The sequence below is a fragment of the Sciurus vulgaris genome (assembly GCF_902686455.1).
Source record: "Sciurus vulgaris genome assembly, chromosome: 4".
In the NCBI taxonomy this organism is placed as follows: Eukaryota; Metazoa; Chordata; class Mammalia; order Rodentia; family Sciuridae; genus Sciurus; species Sciurus vulgaris.
In genome coordinates this window covers 178,484,845-178,504,304 of record NC_136464.1, presented here as the reverse complement: position 1 = coordinate 178,504,304, position 19,460 = coordinate 178,484,845, and the positions used below count along the sequence as shown (strand labels likewise).

General features: G+C 38.3%; 1 protein-coding gene across 1 annotated transcript in view; it reads left to right on the top strand.

Moving 5' to 3' along the window:
- The window catches only part of METTL21C (methyltransferase 21C, AARS1 lysine), a 133,261-nt gene that overhangs the window by 44,224 nt on the left and 69,577 nt on the right, over nucleotides 1–19,460 (top strand). The gene's annotated exons all lie outside the window — the stretch shown is intronic.

Sequence of the window (19,460 nt, the reverse complement as noted above, 5' to 3'; positions counted from 1 at the left end):
TTGCAGGCTCTCTATAGCAAATCTGCATTATCCACTTCCATCACTTTTCCTTCATCATTTTGAAACAAATCCTAGATATAAGATATGTCATTTGATCCAAAATATTTTATTGCATATCTCCATAAGAACTATTTTTAACATAACTATTATCACATCTAAAAATATGGTAATTGCTTCTTAAAATCCAAATAGAATACACAGTGTTGCAGCATCATTTAAAATGTGTTCTTCGGGAGATTGCCTATCACTTCTGGCAATACAAATTAGGCTATTTCAATAGCTTAATTTCTTACCACAGATTATACAGGAGGACTTCTTACATTGTGAAGAACCATCACTAAAATATCAAATGTCCATTTGTCAGAAGGGAAAAACAAGTTTAAAACTTGAAAATTAAATCAGATACAAGGACTGGAGTTGTAGCTCAGTGGTGGAGCCCTTGCCTAGCACGTGTGAGGTACAGGTTCAATCAGCACCACATAAAAATAAATAAAATAAAGGTACTGTGTCCATCTACAACCAAGAATCAATTAAAAATAAATCAAATACAAAAAGGCATATTTATTCAGAGCAAGAGAAGAAATCATACATTTCAATTTTTATAAAGCTCATTGAACCAAAAACATTGTAAGGCCAGAAAAATATCTTTCTACTTAGCTGCTAGATAGACACTTTTCCACATTTTTTGACTATTTGATCACCTTTTCATAAGACAATTTTGTAATGTCAGTTATATAAAGATCAAGAGTAATATAGTCTTTTAGGGTTGATAGCAAGTTGCCATCAATGATTTATTATTATAAATCTTGCTAACTCTGGCAACTTTGTATCAACAGGATATGGCAGATGTGGTAAAGCAAACCAGTAAGTTGGAATGCATAAACTATGTGACTTCACCCATAGAAGTCCTTACTGCTTGTGGTATTGGCATAGGTTTGTACCCAACAAAATTCTGGTCAATCTATACCATGAAGTCCTCATTAAAAAAAAAAAAAAAAGTATAGTCAATATATGCTCTGTAGTATTTTCCTGCTAGAAGAAAACATGCAGTTTAACTAGATGTTGAAGAGAGAAATTTGTAGCTTAGAATTTCACACATGTGATGAATGGAAGCCTCTTCCAGAGCCCACTTTCCCACACTGGGTCTTCTTAGTTACCCACATTCCTCCAGTCCTGGGTCCTGTAGGAAGCCTTCACCCTGTAACATAGCCCAGCCTTGCACGTCTGTGTTACTGCCTGGGATATGTTCTTCACAGTGAACAGGATTCCTGGAAGCAGTTTCTACACCCAAATATGTGACTGTCAATCACATTAATATATAGCCCACTAATAAATTAAATACATCCTAAATCTACTTGCTCTCAGTTCAGTCCCCAACATGTCTGCAGCTTCTCCAACCTCACCAGAGATGAAACCAGATGTAGAGGATATGTCAGAGTAGAAAAAGGTAATGCTTTTAATTAAGGGCAGTGAAAATATTTTACAAATCTGTGAGGCCCTAAAGCTCAGACTCCTTTAGCTTTTATAGCATAAATGCTTTTGAAAATCAGATAACATAAGTTTATTAATTTCCATATTTCAGCAACAGTTATTCAAATATCTACCATGTGCCAGGCCTTATGCTAAGAATTGGAACTAAACATTAACAACCACAATCTCGACTTGGAAATCTTAAGAGCTGGATTAGAGAAGCAAACATTCTCCTGAAAGACTCATCACACACGCAGACACACATGGACACCAACATAGCCTGCTGCCATCTCATTCCAACACACATGTGTTGCTGATATCTTTGCTGGAGAAAACAAAGCAGGTCTGAGGTTACAATTATTTAGACTAAGCCATCTATTGAGAATTATACATTTGGAGTAGATGTTGACAAAAAGATGAATATCCAAATCTAATCTTTTAGAATTCAAGACTCCAGGGCTGGGGCTGGGGTTATGGCTCAGTGGTAGAGAGCTTGCCTATTGTAAGAGATCCCACAAAAACCACACCGGACACAGGAAATCACATAAGAGGGTTTATTAAGCAAACAGTGTCTCCCTGCAGGGTAAGAGAGAAAATGAGAGGAAAAGAAAGGGAAAGAGGGCATGTACAAGAAAGTGTTAAAAGCGAGGAGGAGAAAGTAAGCAAGTGCGTAGGAGAGAAAAGCAAGAGAAAAGGTGGTGGGGTAGCTACCATGAAGCAGTTGAAGTCTGCCAGGCTAACAGGGGACCAATAACTGAGAAGGATACTCGCAATCTGACTGATGAACCAATAGCTAGCTAGGATGTTCACAGACTGACAGTAGTTGGGAGGCGGGAAAATGGCTGCAATGGAAAGGGCGGGGTGAGCAGCTTTGTACATTACACCTACTGTGTGTGAGGCACTGGGTTTGAGCCTCAGCACCACGTAAAAATAAATAAAGGTGTCCACCTACAACTAAAAAAATTTTTGAAGAAAAGACTGCAGGGAGCAGAAGTAGATGTTTCTTCTTGGGTTTAAATACCCAGAGTAGATGGTGGTGATGTACCATATTCCATTAAAACAGAAGAGATACTCAAATTTGAAGGTAATGAGGGAAGTTGCTGGGGTGAGGTGGAGAGAATGTCATCATTTATACACTGCAAGTTTTAGATTTAGGTCTAAAATTTTCTACTGCACACAACTACACCCCTCAAGGGCTTTGACTCATTACTTTGAAGAAAAAGGGAAAGCAACAGGAATACATCTTAATGTCACAGGTTCCCGGATGTTCTCAGTTAATAATGACTAGAGTCTGAATTTTTCTGTTGTAATTCTAAGCCAAAATAAATGATAATTAAATAACCTAGATCCAGACAATTTAATTAGAATTTGTATCTTAACATTTTAGATGTTATTTGAAAAAAATAACAAATAAAATTAAATTTTAGACAGTTTCCTTCTTAACTGCAATTACTTAGTGGGGTATGTGTATCTGTTGAATGCCACAAAGCTCCTCAGACTTTGGAATCAGATTGGATATGCCACACTTATTCTTGTGCAGTATTTGCTTTTATTTTATCAGTGATTGAAAACTCAGCGTGAGAAAAGAATTACCTAACAGCAAGGAATGTGGAACCAAGAAACAGCAACATCGAGCTAGCAGTTCACGCTGTGTCCAGCAGGTGCCGCTGTGTTCCCCTCACAAGCCGAAAACACTCATCACCATAGAGCACACGTTTGGAACCGATGTCTTATTTTCTGTATCCACCCCCACCCCCCGACCCCCCGAGAGCCAAGTCTTTAAGAACAATAGGACAATGAGGGGTGGTATGGGTGGGGGAAAGGGAAGATTAAAAGGATCGGTGATCGTTGCTTTCTACCACCAGGTTACCCTCAGTACACATAGCCATTCTGACAGACCAGTTTATATTTGTGACAACAAATCTCTGGGGAGCCTTAGTTCATTTCCATAGTCTTCACCATCCAGCTCTCCTTCATCCTTCGCTTTTCTCCTCAAATCTTGAACACCTTCTGGCCCACCCTCACAAGCAGAGGGCCTTGCTTAGACATCACCAAGAAGGGAAGGGACTTCACAGACTGCTGCGCTTAGCCAGGGCCTGTTTATTTACTCCATGCTGTTTCTCTTAGTCCCCTGGGCTGCTGTAACCAAATACCTTGGATGGAACATGGACGTATTATAGTTCTGGAGACCAGGAGAGTCAAGATCAAGGTGCCAGCAGATGTAATGTTTGTTGGGAACCTGTTTTCTCTGTCCTCACCTGGCAGAAGGGTAAAAAGGACCAAACAGGCTTCCTCACATCCCACCCCCTTTTTGAAGTACTGAGGATCAAACCCAGGACTTCCCTCAAGCCCGGGAAGGTCTCTGTCATTGAGCCACTCCCCGGCAATGTCTATGTTGTATTTGGAGACAGGGTCTTGCTAAGTTGCCCACGCTGCCCTTGAACTTGGAATCTGCTTGTCACAGCCTCTCAAGTCTTGAGGACCACGGGCCTCTGCCACCACAGGACTCCTCGAGCCCTTTCGTAAGGGCTCCGATCCCATTCAGGAGGCTCCACCTCACCTCTGGTTACCTCCTAAAGACTTCATCTCTTAAGACTAATGCTCTGGGGATTAACCTTCAACAGGAATTTTGGAGACAGAGGCCTAGGGTTCATCTACTCAGGAAATCATGAACATACACTTCTCTACCACATCATCACGGCTCTGCCAAGTCATTTCTTTTTTTCTTTTTTTTTTTTTATTGTAAACAAATGGGATACATGTTGTTTCTCCAAGTCATTTCTAAGAGCATACTTGCTGTCATTTCTTTTGTTATGCCACCTGCAGTTCCCCTCAGTGCTTGACAAGGATTCCGCTGAGTAATAAAGATGTTTGCAAAGTCTCATCTCCTTGGGAATTTGGTTGCGGCTTTCCTTCCTTGCTTGCTTAATATGTGTAAGTTTACTATTGATATTTTATGTTTTCCCTGAAGATAGGGGTCTTAACAGAACCAGGATTAGAACATAAAAAACCAGACTTCTTATGGAACAGTGATTTCAGATTTAGTCATTTGCTATGAAACTCTATGTAACCAAGATTGCTATGAGAAAACACCAAAACAGATTCTAGCTGCCGATCCCCTGTTGACTACTCTCAGATGACCTGAAACACATAGGCAAATAATTCCAACCCCATCAGGAAGGATGAACAGGAACAGAAGAAATAAAGGGTTCCTCAATGTTAAGTTCACACAGTGTAAGATGATATCATATATTTGTTAGCTTAAAATGTCTAACATTTACTAACTGTAGCAGTAGTCACATGACTGACGTTTATTCAACCCTACTGAGCTTGCTTTAAACTTTATGATTAAATATTAATATGCCTTATTGTTTAGTTATAGGTTATCACAAGTGAACAATTACTAGAATAATTAGAATACTTCATTGTCTGGTAATGATCATACAAAATATTTTTGTTTTTTTCCTTGTGACCTTTTCCTGTTCTGAAAAAACATGTGTAACTGCCTTCCTTTTAATGTATAAAAAGCTGGCTGGGCAAAACAAAATTTAGAACTTATCATCCATTCCTTGAGTTTGTGTTGCTTTGTTCTGTGCGCCGACGCCTCCTCCATCACCCGAGACCACTACGACCCCTGCTCGGCTGGACCCCAGCATCTTTTGTCTAAAAAATTAAGCAAGAACCATCTATGACTCCTGTTATGGTGTAGACCTGAATGACCCTAATGCTCATGTGTTGAAGACTGGGTCTGCAGTGCATCCATATCTAGAGGTGGAACTGTGGGGAAGTGAATGGATCATGAAGATTGCAACCTCATCAATGAATGAATTCACGTGGTGGAATAATAAATTGAATGGACTACTAGAAGAGGTGGAAACTATAGGTAGGTGGGAGTGGGTGGAGGAAGCCCGTCACTGGGAACATACCCCGGAACTGCATCTGTCTACCTGGTCCTTTTCTCTCTATCACTCTCTTTTCCCACACTCTACCTCCAAGATTCCATGAGCTAAGCAACCTTCCTCCTCCATGACCTTCCACCATGATGTTCTGCCTCACCTCAGGCCCAGAGCAATGGAGCCAGCTGACCATGGACTAAGACTCTGGAACTATGAGCCAAAGTAAGCCTCTCCTCTTTCAAATGTTCTGGTCACAGTGATGAAAAACTGAGTACCCCAAGGATGTGTGCATAAAGGGACCTAAATGATAAGGTCTCTTCATTCCACCGTTTGCTACTTTTAAAGTATGTATTTGGAGTTTGGGAAGACTCTCAAGTGACCTATTCATGAAACCAACCAGCAACACAGCAGTAGGTTTTAGAAGAGAAGTATGATGTCAAATAACATTGTGATACACATCCTGAATCTGTAGTCATTAAATATTCATACTAGTGAACTGTAATTACTTATATCTGCATATTGTAGCTCCCAGAGCAAACACTGAAAATTTAAAACTGCCCCCAAAACTTTAATAGGGGTATACTAACAAAATCCTCAAATAAATCAAAATGGAATGTTAAAAATGTTTCAAATAACCTCCCATAGGAAGGTAGGAAAAGGAAAGCAGAAAAAAAACCAAAAGGACCAAACATTTCAAAATATAATAAAATGGTCAACTTAGCTCCTACTATATTAATAATTATCTAGTATGTAAATGTTCTAAATATGCCATTAAAACCATATTGAGGATCAGAATTATGACCCAATTATGACCCTGTTCACTGTATGAAACTCATTCAAAGATAATGATAGAAATAGATTGAAATGATGGAAAAGATACACCCAGGCATACACTAATCAAAAGAAAACTGAACTGACTGTACTAATATCAGATGAAGTGGATTGCAGAGCAAAGAAAATTTCCATGGACAGAGTAAGATTAAATGATAAAACGGTCAATCCCTTAAGAAGACTAAATAGTTCTGAATCATGTATACTAAAAACAGCAGAGCTTCAAAGCATGCCAAGCAAAACCAACAGACCCATAAAGAGGACATAATGTGGACAGGTCCACATCAGTATTTGGGGATTTCAACACCCTCTTTCAGTAACTAATAGAAAATCAACAAAGAAGACAAAATACCTGAGTAGCACCGTAGACCAAAGTTCACCTAGATGGTGAGGTCTCTGGGTCAGTGAGATCTACCTAAAATTTACTGAAAATAGACCCTAGGTTAATGGGCACCTTGGCATGCACCAAAACAGAAAATATCCTAGGTCATAAAACAAACTGAAATCATGTAGAGTGTGTTTTCTGACCATAATGGGAAAAAAACTAGAGAATTCATAACAGGTAAAAGGAAAACCTCCACATATTTGGAAACTGAAAAATACACTACCAAATACTCTACAAGTCAAAGAAGACACCTCAACGAAATTTAAAAACACACTGAATTAAACAAAAATGAAAATATACTATATGAGACTGGGAATGTAGCTAAATGGTAAGTGCTTATCTAACCAGATAAAACACTGTGGGTTTAATACCCAACAACACACACACATACACATACACACAAAATCCACCAAAGAAATGAAAACAAAAGAAAAAGGAAATTTTACGCTATATGAATATGTGAACTAGGGCAGTTCTTAGAGGGAAAATCATACTAAATTTACATTTAAAAAAGAAAAAGTTCTCAAATCAATAATTAGGTTACTACTTCAAGAAATTAGGAAAAGAAGAACAAAATAAATGTAAACAGAAGCAAGAAAATAAGCACAAGAGCAGAAATCAAGGGAATTGAAAGCAATAACAAAAAAGTTATTCAAATCAAAAGAGTTCTTTTAAGACTTTTGAAGGCTCAATAAAATTGATAGCTAGATTAACAGAATTAAAAAGACAAATTTACAGTTCAGAAACTAATAAGGGAGTATCACTACAGACCCCCAAAGACATTGAATGACTTATGGACTGACAGATCTGACTCCATGAGAATGCTATAGGCCAGACTAAGGGAAATGACTAAACAGACTCCATTTTGCTCTGAGACTCCATGTTATGTAGGAAATAAGCTTCTCCCATGGGAACACCCCGCCTCTGTGCCCATCATCAGTTACTTGGTGTGACATGTTTAATAATATACAATGGCAACTCCTATGTGGTGAAGAATTGCTCTCTTTTGATTCCTATTGCTCCTAAACAATGTACCATGTGAACAGTGATTGTGTGGATGTTAGCGACCATTCTTTAGTTTGTACCTAGGTAAGGGTCATTCTGACCCACTTCCCCCTCTGTCGATGATCTCATGATGTTAATGTGTAATTTCAAATCATAACAACAGACACTTATGATTAATGTGATTTTTGGTATAAGAACCCCTACAACCTGTGGTCTGGGCTGTTCTCCCAATAGCCGTTTTTGGGGCATTGTGTGAGACAGTCAGCCGGCCAGCTTAATAAAGACTCTCAAACTTGGACTTCTCAGTGGTGATCGGTCTGTTCTTAAGTTGCGCCCCATAACATTTGGAGGCCCCAGCGAGATCCTCGCTGCCTGGTGGGTAACCACCGCTCACCACTGACCTGGAAACTCCTGCGGAGGGGAGAGGCCACAGCACTGCTCCTAGGGGAAGGCCTCTGAGAGACGTTCCTCAGCCCCAGGCTGCACGTCTGAGGAGCCCCGCCCCAGGACTGAACTAGATTCTCCGAGAGAGTCACCTGTTTCTGCACCCCTGGGGGACCAGTGAGTTTGTTTCTGGCGGATCCGCATCTGGGGACTCTGAGGAAGACTGGATGCAGCATTACTTCCCGAGTCCAGGGCTGGCAAGACGTTCGTTTGCTCAGTCCCTCTGGTCTGGAATCTGGAGTGGCCACTTGTCTGTGTCTTTGGTGTTTTATCTGTTCTGTGTTTGCTTGTCCTTTTCTGTTTTTTTTGTTGCCTTTAAGTGTAAGCATGGGTCAGTCTCCCTCACGTCAATCATGTACTGCCCTCCAGTGCATGTTAATTAATTTCCAGGAATTCCAGAAGAGAGCCAGTGACTACGGAACCCGCTGCAATGTCTTTTCTCTAAATTCTGCGAGAGAGAATGACCAACTTTCGAAGTCAGATGGCCCCCTCAGGGGACCAGCCAAGTTTTCTTGGGCAGCCTGAACATCCTGATCAAATGTTTTGTAGTCAATTTGGGTAAAAAAAAAAAATGGTTAAAAATGTTTTTACCCATGTTCACTGAAGCTTACATTAAAATGTAAACCGCTGCCAATAGGAACTTGAACTATTGGACTTGGTCCACCAAAATGCCAGGCTAAAATTTTGATGACTGCTATCCAAGAGACCAGGAAAACTGGTTTAGAACAAGACCCCAACCTGAGGGGGCTCTCCCAGGAGACCAATGGAAGCAGCTCCCTTGCTGTCTCTTCGGGAAACTCCTTCAGGAAGGGATAGGGCATAACCTTGTCTATATTCTCTTAATTCTTTTTCAACTCGGGATGGAGGCCAAAAAGACTTTTAAAATTCTATTGTTTCTGAGTTCATAATTTTGATCTGGTGCACCTAGGTTAATTTTTAATCAGACCTGTTTTATCCAAATATAAAGATTTTCTTAATGCTCTGTTTCATTAAGAGGCCAGTTTACAAGGGTTAACTCTCAGTCTAATGGGTTTTAAGAAATAAGCTATAAGGTCTTTGTCCATCTGTTTATTTTATGTATATGTACACTGGTGTGTTGTCATGTCCACATATATTTGGTACCAAAATTGACATATGAGCTCATAAATTAAAATTTTTAAAAAGTAGATCCAAATATTTTTGATTCACATGATTTAAAAGGTTTTTAAATTGGGTAAACAAAAATATGGCTTTCAAGTTACTAACAGTTTTGTTTCCAGGTGGTAAAAAAATACATAAAATGTCTAATATCCATAGTTTCTAGGTTTTTCTTCAACAGGAAAGAAATGACTGATATGGCTCAATACAATTCTCTGATAACTTGGCTTTTAAAAAAAATAACTAAATTAGATTTAACATGTATGGAATTGATCATGGATGTGTTTGTTAGAGATATCTGATTGGTTTAGAGAGTTAAAATGCTGTTAAATATAACATCAAGTACTCTTAACTCTTTAAATTCCACAGAGTAACATACTTAAAACATTTTTGGTGTTTTCATAAACTGGTAAATAAAAAAATGATTTAAATTTACTTTGTGTTATCACTGAAAACATGGTTACTAAAAGTCTTAACAGGTATTATTCTATATAAAGGGTCCAAAAGTTTCAGCTGTATTTAAATAGAGTTCTGTAAGTAACAAAGTATTTCATCAGATGAAAATGGAGTAGTTTATCTAAATTCAGAAATTTACAAAGGTTGTTTCAGAATATAAATTTTTAAAGGGGATCAATAGATTAAAAAACTACAAGGTTTTAGATATAAAAATATGTTTTAGTAAAAAATGTTTCTAGATAAAAAAGTCTTTATGTGATAAAATAAGGCTGTAATACATCTAAGTAAACAACAAGTGTCTAAGTGATCAAAAATGTTAATTAAGAGTAAATTTTAAAAGGTTTACATGTATATGTAAGTAACACAAGAGTTAAAACTATTCAAGGTTTTTTCCTAAGGTCAAATATTAATGTACTGATATAAACCAAATTTCAGTCTATATGCTAAAATGACCAATAATTCTGAAAGCATTAATTTACTCTTAACATTGTATCTGTTAAGGTTTATTCTCTAGAACAACTAGTATTAAAAAATTGGGGGGTTTGTACAATTCTGGTTAAACAGCAACTGTTATTTTAGAGTATTGTACTACATTACAAAGTCTAAATTTTCTTTAAAAGTTAACATGGTTATATAAAAACATCAATGCATTATGATTCTGTTACTACTTTTTATATATTAAAGTGTTCATATCTTCCAGGTGTACAAGTCTTTAAAAGGTTTAAAAGAACATTCTATCAAGCTGGTGTTCTCTACCTAAAGTCATAATGGTAATTTTAAAACTTATCAGAATAAGAATTTTATTGGAGATTTATTTATATCTTTTAGTGTTCTGTAACTGGACCTGAACCTTATGTTACCTTCTGCACTGGATAATATGTAAATGTATTTCTAAAAGATAATGAGAGTCTGATCTGTTTAAAAGTTAATATCATAAAATAGGAAAACATTTTGCCACTTTACTACACAAAAGGAAAGCTAAACAGCTTTCTTTGAATTGCATTTTGTATTTTCCTTGTATACTGTGTAACTGTTGACTGATTAATGTTTACAGAGGTACTGCTTCACGAACAATCTAAATCAATAGGACAGATAATATAGACCCCAGTTTAATAAAAGTGGGTAAATGACTATAAAGTCATAGACATTAAAGTTAAAACCCAGTACTCTTACTGTATGACTGGTGAAACTGACTTGCTGGATGTTTGAGATCAAAACATAAAGATTGAGATGAAAATAAAGGGGTCTAGAGAACCAATATTTGGCTCTTGCCCTCAGAGTCAGCCTAAACCCAGAAACAAGAGAACTTCTCTAAGGAGCTTTGCAACTCTGGGCCACACAACCTTCCAATCAGGGAGATTGAATAGACCACTAGAGGATGAAAAGCCAATCAGTGCACCTGCCTGCAGAGGAGGGTCCTTGGGAAAGGGAGTCATCCTTAATGCTTCCAAAGGAAGGCACCTCATCAAGAAGACCCTACCAGATGAATAGCACTAAAGGAGCTAAGAAACTGCTCTCAAGTTCCCCAAGAGTGACCCTTATGGGAACTCAGTTGACTCTTAACAGCAGATAGGAACAAGGTCAATTTGACCAGCTTGATCTTAAATACCTAGCAAAAACAGTTAAAACCAAAACACAGTCATTCCTGGACATTTTAAAAACTAAACAATAGTTATTTTAATGTAACTTGAGATGTACACTTGTGTTAGTCTCCCAAAATAAGTAAAACTAGAGGTAGCAAAAAGATTCTTAGACGAAAATGCCTGATAATTATCAAAAGAAACTGCCAGAGTTATAAGTTTTTAGTCAGTTTAAGGCCTACAGATCTTTCTAACCTCTGAAACAGGTAGACTTAATCAATGTTTGCTAATATGATTCTCTAACCCTAAGTAACAAAAATGAAGGGATCTCTACTGAACAAAGAGATCATGCCAATAAAAAGATATTTTACAAAAATCAGATGACAGTAAATAATTTAAGTAAATGTTGTGTTTACATTCCTGATAAATCTGACAGTGTTAAGATTTACAATTGAGACCTTATCCTCTCCAGCCTTGTTAGACTTTGTTAGGCCTTTTTATGTAAACAATGTCTCAGCTCTTCCACCTCCTGGTAAGAGATTATTAATTTCTATCTTCTTCATGATATTCATTGACATGTTCCAGATGCTATTTATTTTGTGCTTATGGTTTTTTGTTTCTTTCATAAAACAAGACTTTTGCCCCTAGAAAGATCCAATTTCTAAAAAGGAACTTTTTACTGCTTGCCCCACCCCCACATCGCCCCCTCTCAGGAAGCAGCAAGAGCCGTCATCGCCCTTTTTCCTTACAGCAGTAAAAAGTCCCTAAAATTAGAGGGGTAGTAATAAGAATTTTAAAAGACAGTCAATTTAGATAGGTAAATTAGGTTAAATCACAAAAATAAGGGCCAGTTTGGGTCCAGAAAGTTGGAGGCAAATGACCTCTGAGAGATTAAAAGGTTAATCCTTCCAGAGCCCTTCCTCCACCCTTACCAAGAACCTGCTCCTGTTCTAACCTATTATTAAGTCTCTCTAACAGGTTCAACTTACGAGAAAACCAGCCCCAAGAGACCACTGATTTCCAACACCCATTTCAGTCAGAAGACTATGTCTACATCAAATTGTTCCAGAAAGGACTATCACCTGGCTGAAATGGAAGGGACCTTACTCACAACATGGGCTCATCACACGTGAGTCAAGACAACAGAAAAATGGACAGCCCTCAGAGACCCCAACCACCATCCAAAGATAAGACTGAAGAAATGTTAATCATGTTTTTTCTCTTGCTTGGACTATGTCAGGAATAACTCTGTGCTTAACCGTTCAACTTTTTGAGATTACCAAATGGGCTAAATTCTGTATACCTTTATGATGGATAGTGATAAAAGGAACATATAGGGCTCATATTTAAACAAGCGGCCCCTGTCTTAGTTCCCCTCCTAATGGGAATAGGTATAATGGGCTCCACAGCTATAGAAACCATTGCACTGATTACTGGAAATCAGAATTTCAAAACTAAGTAGACAAATAGATTTGGACTTAAATATGTTAGAGATAAAATCCAGTCTGTTAAGCTAATGGTGTTACACACTCACTATAGTCACCTATACACTACTAATGCATCAATGATTTGATGATGTACATAAAACCAGTGGGAAATGTGATGGGCTGACAGATCTGACTCCATGAGAATGTTATAGGCCAGGCTCTAAGAGAAATGTCTAAACAGACTCCATTTTGCTCTGAGACTCCATGTTATGTAGGAAATAAGCTTCTCCCATGGGAACACCCTGCCTCTGTGCCCATCATCAGTTACTTGGTGTGACATGTTTAATAATATACAATGGCAACTCCTATGTAGTAAAGAATTGCTCTCTTTTGATTCCTATTGCTCCTAAACAATGTACCATGTGAACAGTGATTGTGTGGATGTGTAACCATTCTTTGGTTTGTACCTAGGTAAGGGTCATTTTGACCCACTTCCCCCTCTATTGATGATCTCATGATGTTGATGTGTAATTTCAGATCATAGCAACAGACACTTATGATTAATGTGATTTTTGGTATAAGAACCCCTACAACCCTGTGGTCAGGGCTGTTCTCCCAATAGCTATATTTTGGGGCATTGTGTGAGACAGTCAGCCGGTCGGATTAATAAAGACTCTCAAATTTGGATTTCTCAGTGGTGATCGGTCTGTTCTTCAGTTGCGCCCCATAACACTGTATGTATATGAATTGGACAATTGAGATGAATTGGACCAATTCCTCAAAAACCAAAAATTACCAAAACATTTCATAAATGAAATAAATCATATGACTACTTCTATAACATTTAAAGAAAATAAATTTTTATTTTAAATCTTTGTGAAAGATATCTTCAAGCTCAGATGATTCCACTGGAGAATTGTAGCAAACCTTTAAAGAAGAAATAGTATTACTTCTACACAATCTCTTCCAGAAAATAGAAAAGGAAACATTTCTCAACTCATTTTATGATATCAGTATTACCCAAGAGCAAAACCAGATGGAGACAGTACCAAAAACAAAAGTTCTGACTAAAACCCCTCAAAACATAGATGCATACATCCTCAAATACATTAGTATATTAACTCAATATGTTAAAATATTAACATACACAAGTGATTTATTTCATAAATTAAAAACTGGCTTAATATACAAAAAATAGTGCAATCCATCATATAAAAGACTAAAGAAGAAAAATAATATGATACTCGTTGATGTGAAAAAAACATTTAATAAAATTCAGTACCCATTCTTGATAAAAAGCACTTAGCAAATGAGAAATAGACAAGAATTTCTTCAACCTGATAAAAAAACATCTAAAAACTGTACTTAACTTCACACTTAATGGTTAAGGCTGAAAGTTTTTTCCTTAAATTCAGGAGATGGTTGTTGCCACCTGCAGCAACAATCCCGCAGTCATTTATCAGAGGTGGACTGGAACTGAACTACTTTATCTGGGCTACTTCCTTGCTTGTTTTTTCTACAAGTTTATAGAGGAAAAGAGGCTTTGCTTACTTTTAGTTTTAGAGGAAGACAGGCTTTGCGAGGAAGAAAGACTTTGCTCAGAGGAAGAGAGACTTTGCTTAAGAGGAAGAGAGACTTTGCTTAGAGGAAGAAAGACTTTGCTTAATTTTAGAGGTGCTACTTCTTAGAGTTCTGCTGCTGCTTCTTAGAGGTCTGCTGCTTCTTCTTAGAGGTGCGTCCTGCATCCTGCGTCCTAAAGGTGCATGCTAGAGGTGTGTGCTATCAGAGGTGCTTCTGAGTGGTGCGTCCTGCGACCTGCGATCTGGAGGTGTCTGCTTAGTTCTGTGTTCTGCGAACTGCAACCTTCATTCTGCGATCTGCAACCTGTGTTCTGCCATCTATCAGAGGTGCTGCTTATCCGAGGTGCTTCCTATAGGTGCGTGTCTCATATACCTAAGACAGCCAATCAGCTTAGGATTAAGTAGCACGGTTGGAGCATGCGCCACAGTACCAATCAAGAAAGAATGAGGAACATCTGTTGACCACTAGCGCAGAGGAGACATTAACTAATCAGGCAAAAGAAGATCACGCCGTGTTAACACTAATTATGCACCACCTCTTGGCTCAACGCCAGCCGCCATCCTAGGGCTACCCAAACATGTCACTGCAGATGGTCATTTTAACCACAGCAATTAAACAAAGCACTGAAAATACTAACCAGTACAATAAGAATAGAAAAGGCATATGAATTGGGGAAAAAAAGTAAAACTTTCTATTTGTGGACAATGTGATTGCTTATGCAGAAAATTCCAAAGAATCTAGGGGAAAACACCCGGAGCTCATAGGTGAGTTTGACAAGGTAGTAGAATACATGGTCATCACACAAAAAAAATCAGTATTTCTAAGTCATTTCTACCTGTAATGACCACTTAGAAACTGAAATTTAAAATATCACATTTACAATCACTGAACATAGAAGAAATACATAGATATTCACACATGAACAAGAAGTACATGTCAAAACTGGCAAAACCTGAAAAAGGTCTGTGAGTCCAGATAATTACATTGTATCACTATCCTATTTGTCTGTAATGTACTATAATTATATAAGGGTTATCATTGGGGGAAGCAAGTCCAAGTGTACATGGAAACCATCTGTACTGTTTTTACAGCTTCATGTCAGTCTAACATTATTTAAAAGTAAAAAGTAAAGAGAGACAAAACAGTCTATTTGGGTACCTATAACAAATGCCTTAGCCTGGGTGGCTTATAAAAACAGAAATTTGTTGCTCTCAGTTCTAAAGGCTTCGAAGTCCAAGATCAAGATCTAGATTCTGTGTCTGGTAAGGGGCCATTTTCTAGATGGTGACTTCTACCTGTATCCTCACATAGTGACCTAATCCCCTTCATCACCTAATCACCCCCCTAAACCCCATCTCCTAATGCTACCACATTGAGGGGTAGCTTTCAACATGTGGATTTGAGAAAGACCTAAACATTCAGACCATAGCAAAAGTAAGCAAGTGGAAGGAAAAAACTCAATTCATGTGTAACTCCTCTTTCTTTCACATTACATATCTAATTCAGCAGAAAATTCTGTTAGCTCTAATAATCATGACTCTGACCTCTTATCATCTCCTCTGCTACCACTCTGAGCTAAACTGCATCACCTCTTGCATGGGGGGCACTTCCTAATTGTCCTCCCATTCCTTTCTTTCCATGAGCCAGCACAGAAGCCAAATCACTCTACACCTCACGATTTCCAATGGCCCCTCATTTCATTCAAAGGAAAATAAAAAACATTTTACAACAGCCTTCGAGGCCCTGCCTGGTCCGGCGTCTTCTAACCTTCTGATTTCATCACATACTTCTCTTCCTGGGATTCTATTCTAGCCGCCCTGGCTTCCCTTCTGTCCCTTGAATGTACCAGATCTACTTCTACTGGGGCCTTTGCTCTAGCCTAATTCCCTTTTCAGAGAGCTTTTCCCCAAACATTTGTTGAGTTACTTGAATGAGAAAAGAATTAGAACAAGAATGTCAGTTTAATGTACATTCTAAAACGCTTTCATCCCTTCACTTAAATATCCCACTTTGGCTTCTCCAAGTGCTGCTCTGGTAACATCAAGGAGTTACTTGAATGACATGTACTTATCGTATCATTTGCAGTATCATTTAATAAGAGCAACAAATAGGAATTTTTGGAAATAGCAATTGCTAATTCCTGGATCTGGGAAAGCAAGATGGGCATAGAACTCTGCGTTGCTTGGAAGCAGTGATTCTTCCAGAGATACCTATGAGGTACTGCTGAGCTGGACAAAGGTCAGTTACAGAAAAGAACCTGACCATGGCAGTGGTCAGCCAATGGGAATTTGAGCATGTAAAGCAACAGTTACTATCAATTTGAAGAGGATGAGTCCATGCAAGCAAAAACAAAAGCATTGAATCTGTGATCATAACATGAGTAAAAGTGATGTGAAGTAGGCCAAAAGACAGCTGTCTCTTAAACACCTCAGCATTTAGTGTGGCCTAAACCCTTAGAGAACTCTATCCAACCAGCAATCCAGATTATGGTGGTGGTACAGTACAAATCTGGGGTGTAAGGCAAATTATTTTAAATAAATGCTTGTTGCGGACTCTTCTTCAGACTCACTCAGCTTAGTCTGGTTATGAAGGAAAAGCAGTTCTTTTTTTTCTTTCTTTCTTTCTTTTTTGGGTGCTGGGGATCGAACTCAGGGCCTTGTGCTTACAAGGCAAGCACTCTACCGACTGAGCTATCTCCCCAGCCCCACAGTTCTTTTTTAAGAAGAGAGCAGATGTTCCTTTCTGCGTCTTCCAGGCGCAGGGCCTCCAGAGGAAGACCTGTTGCCACCATTGGTCTCCTCCAGAATCTTTAGGCTCTCCTGTGGCTTAAGCTTTTGCAAAAAATTTCAGTAAATTTTCCAGGTGACTTTTGCTCTTTATCACATACACCTGTGAATGCGATCCAACCACGCTTGGTACCTCCTTGGTGGAGGAAGGGAAAGGGGAAATTGCATAAAAAAATCCCATGGGGGTACGGCTTAGCTCAGTGGTAGAACAATTGCCTAGCATAAAAGAGACCCTGAGATTGAACCTTAGCACTGCCCAAAGAAAATTCCAGAAATGAACATCTTGATATTTTCCATTCACACAGCGAAGAGGAATTACTTTGCTGAAGGGAAGGTAGGATGAGCCCCTTCTGATTGACACTCTTCCTTGACTTGTCTTCCTTCTATGTTGAAAATGCACGGCTCCTCAGAGCACTCTGAAAAGTGCTCAGTAGCAGTAGAGACAGATGGAGCTCAAAGGCTGTGAGTTCTCACCAACAACCAATAAAAATACATACGCCTCACAACCAGGGCTGAATCCTTAGCTACGTCCCACATTAGTGGTGTGAAGAGGAATAATATATCATGGCCCAGTGTCATCTCCAAATGGGGACAGTACAGTCATGACTATGTTCAGACCTCTGGTGATAAACACTGTTAGTCTTTTGGAACTTGAATGAGTACATACAGTGGCAAATCTATGAAAAATGGCTGGTCAACTGAGAAGACAGATTAACAGAGCTAATACATGGAAACAAATTTGCCTGTCCATTGAAGGGGTACAACTAGATTATGGAAAGTTAACATACTTTAAAATAAATAACCAAACTTTTAAAATGTTTTGAAAATACTGAACTGCATTGGTCAACTTTGAATGAGAAGATTGCTGAAAATGTTCTGTTAAGCCAAAAAAGAGTCTTTAAGGGGCTAGAAGCTATTACTATCTCCCTATCTTTTGAAAAAAATCAAATGAGAGAAGATGACCTCTGTCTAAACTTGGAAAGTGTAAAACTTACTCGAGTTCAAATACAACTTTTATTCTTTTGTGCCAAATATAATTTTAATAGAAAACTAAAGTATGAGTAACATGTAATGAATACAATATTCAAAGACTTAGAAAATCTGTAATACTAGTATAATAAAAGCATCATAGCTTTGGAGTCAGACAAACATGAATTTGAGTCTTTTATTTTTTAATATTTTTTTATTTATGATGGACCTTCATTTTATTTATTTACATGTGGTTCTGAGAATCAAACCCAGTGCCTCACACATTCTAGGAAAGTGCTCCACCACTGAGCCACAACCTGCACCCCATGAATCTGATTCTTGTTATTGATTTAATTTATCAATCTCATTTAAAGCCAATGCAGTCCCAGAGACATCCAGGAACCAAGGCTACTATGTGGATATGGGGCAGAGGAGCCTATTCTTTATGTTACTCTTAAAGGAATACTGGTAAAGTTCTAAAATTGATGGTCTGACATGAAGTAAAGCAAATCACTGACTTGCCTTCGAATTTTTGAAATGAAAGGAAATTTGCTCTCATCATCTAACCAACTCTCCCAATTTGACTTGTCAGAGTAGAAGAAAAAATCCTAGATTGGTTTCCAGGCTAGTCGTGCATGTGTATATTACAAATGTGTATGTTTATTATCACCATCTCAGGCCAGTTCTGGTCCCATATTAAAATCCACAGGGGTAGGGAGAGAACGAGTCTGTTACTTTGCAGCAACATAGTGATAGCTCCATACAATTTCACATTCCATTTCTTTGTAGACTTCATAGCCCCTGCAGGGAAACTATACCACCATAGCCATTTTTTCTCATTTCATAACCACAAAATTACATATTTGAAATGGCTATCGGTTTTACTATAACACTGATCTATTCCTGGTTCCTTCTGCACACCATATAAATATATCCATGGCTTTTCCAGCAACTCGGATTTTTCCTTCAGTTATCCATCTTAACCAACTCATTGGTAGATTTAGATCATGCACATCATCACGCGATCACAAGAATTGTTACAAAATAAGTTATGTCAACTCACCTTGCTGACAAAAGTGGACAGGGACTCTGGAAAGGAAGGCTTGACCTTTAGCATGCATCTGAACTAATTGTGAGCCTTGGCACAGGAAATGTACCCAGCATCAGCATGACTCTGCATCCACTTTCAAGTTAACATGGCATCCATTCTTCAAAACTCAGCTATTGCTGAGTACATCCCAAGCACTAAGTAATACCATCCTGATGTACAAAAGCTAGCTCTGTGGCCAGACTCTGAGAGACCAATCATTTGGGAAGTTCTGTCCTCAAACATGGCAGGGAGGTTTATCAGCCAACATTATTAAGCAAAAAGCATTTTTATATACAGTATATCATTTAATCCCAAACCTGCTATTGTTACTCCCATTTTACAAAGGTAGAAACTGAGGTTTAAAGGTCCCATAACTTGCCCAAAGTTTCTAATAAAGGAGCAG